Source organism: Eleginops maclovinus, chromosome 2 (genome assembly GCF_036324505.1).
Source record: "Eleginops maclovinus isolate JMC-PN-2008 ecotype Puerto Natales chromosome 2, JC_Emac_rtc_rv5, whole genome shotgun sequence".
NCBI lineage: Eukaryota > Metazoa > Chordata > Actinopteri > Perciformes > Eleginopidae > Eleginops > Eleginops maclovinus.
This window is the reverse complement of record NC_086350.1, coordinates 20,232,800-20,237,380: the sequence shown is the minus strand read 5'-3', so window position 1 is coordinate 20,237,380 and position 4,581 is coordinate 20,232,800.

Here is a 4,581-nt window from a genome sequence, read left to right as displayed (position 1 = left end):
TTGAGCACACGGTCTGAACTGGAAAGTTTTCCTTGTGTTGGCAACATCACTAAAGAGAGGCGTATCACCATGTCTTTATCTAAACACCCAGTGACTCATTGACGGGATATTACACAGCTGGCCAATATTAAAACCACACATTGGATTATCACAGATGTAATATATCCACGTAAACTCTGTCCAAAGCTATATCAATTATAATGACTTGGTGAACTTTTTTTTTGTTAATATTGTCTTCAGACATAATTCAGTCGAAGAAATTAAGTAAAAGTTCAAAGTTCAGTTATTAACAGAACCTGTCATTCCCTGCATTTGTATCAAGTTTCACAGCGTGTGAGAGCAAATAATGACACAGTGATGAATTGCCCTAAGGGAAGGAGCTGAGCAGGGTGTGTTAGAAATGTGATCAGAGACTGGTTTCATTCAATCAGTCACATAAATTCAAATAAATAGATCTATAAAAAGAAGGACCGCAGTTTATACAGATACGATTTCTCACTCTGCAGGCACCTCAGACCATAGCGAGGAATAAAATACTCCCAACGAGGAAATGTATCCACCCCCCTAATGAGTCATATAGACTCAGCAGTATATCTGACATTCAGGGACAAGTTAAGACACAGCAAAAGAAGTGCAGAGAGAAGAAGAGAAAACATAGAAGATACAATAGAAACAAGTACTTCTAAAAGTCACCTTACTCGGCTTATTACGGTAACATAGGTCAAACATAATGCTTTACAGAGGACTTTTGGGGGTTTTCCCCTTCCTGTAATGCGTTGTATTACAGGCAGGTTATCTGATCGCATTTTCTGTTAGTGCTAATCAGTGAATGTGAGCATGCGATCACACAAAACTGAGATGGTGAACATGGTCAACATTACCCTTTAAACATCAAAGTGTTTTATGATCAGTGTTAGCCTGTTGGTAACATGTATCTCAAATAGATGCAGCCTCACAGAGTCAGAAGCATAGCTGTGGACTTTTAGTTTTCTTGCAATCCTGTTTCAATTCCAGCAAGGTGATTGTTACTCCGTCCATTTATTCAGTAAAGAAAGCCACTCATACCCAGACCAGCCAGTTACACTGTGTCTTTGAGCTGTTAGTCAAGGTCATTGAGAATCAGTTGTGTTAAAAGCTGTGTATGTGTCACCGTTGCTGTGAATCCTCATCTGTTCAGCCTTGTATTTGCTGGATAGCTTTTACAGTTTTGCCTGGCATTGTACCAGATCAGTCTTCTGTAAACCAAGGGATTTGTTTCTACTCTAAATTTGTTTCTGTCTACAGTTCTAGGTGAAAAACAGATCAGACAACATTTGGATTTAATTCATGTGAAAAGAAACTAATATTATCTTGTTGTCAGAGACATACAGTGTTCTTGTATCACCCTAGTGTTTTATCAACACGTCCTCTCCTTTTTATTTCACTCCTGTGATGTTCCCCGTTGTCATCCTTTTCCCAAACAAATCCCTTATCCCCTTCAGCTCCTGTATTCCATTACGCAGATTCTGTCCGTTCTCTGCTGTCTTTTCCTGTCACCCCCTCCCATTGCTCTTTATTCCATCCCGTCCAGTCCGTCTACTCACACGCTCCTCTGAGAGAGCAATTAACCTGATCAAAATTTCGAAGTGCTGAGATCAAACACATCTCAGCAGGGGACTGCGTAAGAGAATCACACAGAGAGAAGAGACACTGGGAAATGTGAGGAGAGGCAAAAAGAGAGTTTTGTGGTGAAAGTTTGGAAGATCCTTCGAGAGGGATCTTAAGGTGGCCATCGGGGTGATAGTGTGTGTGGAAATAGCTGAGTGAGTCGTTGCTCTTCTCCTGCACGCACCTCACACCCCTGCTCATCCGACTCGGCTGCATTCCGGCTGCTGCAATCTCATCTCAGCCCCTCTTGCCTGTGAGGGATTAAACTCTTAATCCGCCAGACTGAGGCTCGCTATTAGTAGCGACAGGGCTGCGGCTATCTTTGTGGTTTTTTTGTGTGTGTGTGTGTGTGTGTGTGTGTGTGTGTGTGTGTGTGTGTGTGTGTGTGTGTGTGTGTGTGTGTGTGTGTGAGAGAGAGAAGGCAGCTGCAGGTATATGGGTGTGTGAGAGATTAATAAAAAACAATGAGGCAGGGAAACAGAGAGAGTGCTGGGGGTGGTGCTACACATAAACCAGTTAGCCGGTTCACTGTTGGAGAGGCGGGATGTTCCCTATCCGCCACCTGTGCAAAATCCGGACAGAAAAAAAAAAACCTCTGTGTGCGAGTGTTTCTTTCTTTCTGACTGTGTGTAAGTTTGTTCATTACTGTCTCAGTGAGGGGGATTGCTGGCCACCTAATCCATTCAGCTGCGACTAAAATGCGTCCCCCTTGTCAAAAAAAACCAACCTAATAGCCAAGCGTGTGTGATCTGTCTCATGTTGCATACACTAACTAGCCCGGGGCATATGCTGAACTGTAGGTTAATGAATAGTGATGGAGGAATTCAATAACTCTATCATACACACACACACACACACACACACACACACACACACACACACACACACACACACACACACACACAGATACACACACAAAGAGAGACCCCCACCTCTTCAGTTTCCATCTCTACCCTCACTAATGTGTTGTCTGCTCCGTTAGCTGCCATAAGGGCCTGGACAAAGTGTTTGCTTGTTTTAGCGGTTCCCTCAGGCACATGGAACCTAATGAGCAGCCTCTCAAGGACAAAGTGTGTGTGTGTGTGTGTGTGTGTGTGTGTGTGTGTGTGTGTGTGTGTGTGTGTGTGTGTGTGTGTGTGTGTGTGTGTGTGTGTGTGTGTGTGTGTGTGTGTGTGTGTGTGTGTGTGTGTGTGTGTGTGTGTGAGAGTGTGTGTGTGAGGCCAGCGACGTAGACAAATCTGAAAGCATATTGATAAGTTATTCTCTGAACTTTTACCTTTTTTTTTACAAATTCAGGGTCAGCCTTGCAGAGGTTGGCATGATCAGATGTTCTGTTTTTCAAAGTCAGCATTGTACACTGAGGTCTATTTACCTAAAGCACAACCAAAAATTTGACCAGCTGTTCAGTGTCACTTTGATATATCACTGCCATGATGATTCTGTGTAGACAGAAATCTGCGCTTCTGTGATCTTAGACTGCATCTTTGGCACTCAGTAGTATTGCATATATGTACAGTATTTGCAACTGTACAGGTATTGTAAAGGTATTTATATATAGTTTCAGAAAACATTTATGGAAAATGGAAAATGTCCAAACAAATCATACAACATAAAGAACTACTGCAATCCAAATGTTTATCCTGACTGTGGGCATTTTATGTGAAACTGGCCTTAACAGTCAAATACATATATTGGAAGGAATCGTGCGACCACATTGTTAAATAAGCCAACAAAATTTACCTTTTAGGTCAGTTTTTAGTGACAGGGGGCCGACTTCATAATCGCCGAACATCAACAAGCACTCCGATCCCAGCACTGTGCATCACCTTTTAGGGTCCCTGTTACCGTTGTGTTTTGAGCTTCTTGCTGCGTTTTGTATTTGCAGTGCTTCTATAAAATGCTTCGCATGTTTTATCAAGTTGGTAAATGTTTTCCAAAAGCTGCACTTGTGTTTTCAGGTTGGTGAACATTGTTCTTCATTTGAATGTGTTTGCATATTTGTGTTTTTTCATTTGCATAGTTTTTGAAAGTGCAGGGTGTTTCTCCTAACGGAAGTGTTTGGGGCTGTTGTAATGCATTTGCCCCTGTCGGCCACTCTACAATTTCTCCTCAGATAAGATAAGATAAAATAAACCTAACCTAAACCAAAGAATAACGACAAGTAAAAACTTAATCATTAGAATTACAAATAAAACACAAAGTATACAAGAGCCAAAAAAACATACTTGAAGGCAGTTGTAAAATAAATGACAGAACATATCTCATAGTCAATAATCAACTTAGTTTACATCATCCATATTCACAAAATCCATTTATTTTATTAATGTGCAGTTCCCAGGAAACAAGGACAATGGAAAAATAAAATCATCCATTCATAATAGATAGTTTATTAAACTAGTCTACTTTTCTTTTTTCAGACTGACATATTAGAATCAACTTTGATTGTTATAAAACGAGACATTAACTGACATTATGGCGTTTTTTACACATGTTTCCACTAATTCCCTCTATTTGAAATTATTTGAATTGTAGGCTAACGCTGTAATGCCTGTATATAACATTTTGACTGAGTTTACAGTAATGGGCTAGTAACCTAACCGCGCCCCCTGTTGCGCGTGAAGTGATCAGGCCAGGAAACATGGTTGAGAGCATCTCCTTGGTGTCTTTGAATTTCAGAATATTTTTAAAAGGAAAGGAGAGAAGTCGAGTGGACACTGAGATTCACACTGAGTGTCAATTGTTGGTAAAATGCCACCATTGTCTAATCAGGAGCTCAGATACTTACATTCTCCTGGAGATTTTTGTCACCTTTACGCAAACTTGAACTCTCCTGTGTTGTGCACCGCGGCTCGGGCTCCCCCCTCCCCTGCTCCTCCCCCTCCTCCTCCTCCTGCAGCGCCACTAACCGAGCTGTAACGGGACACTTTAAGCGCA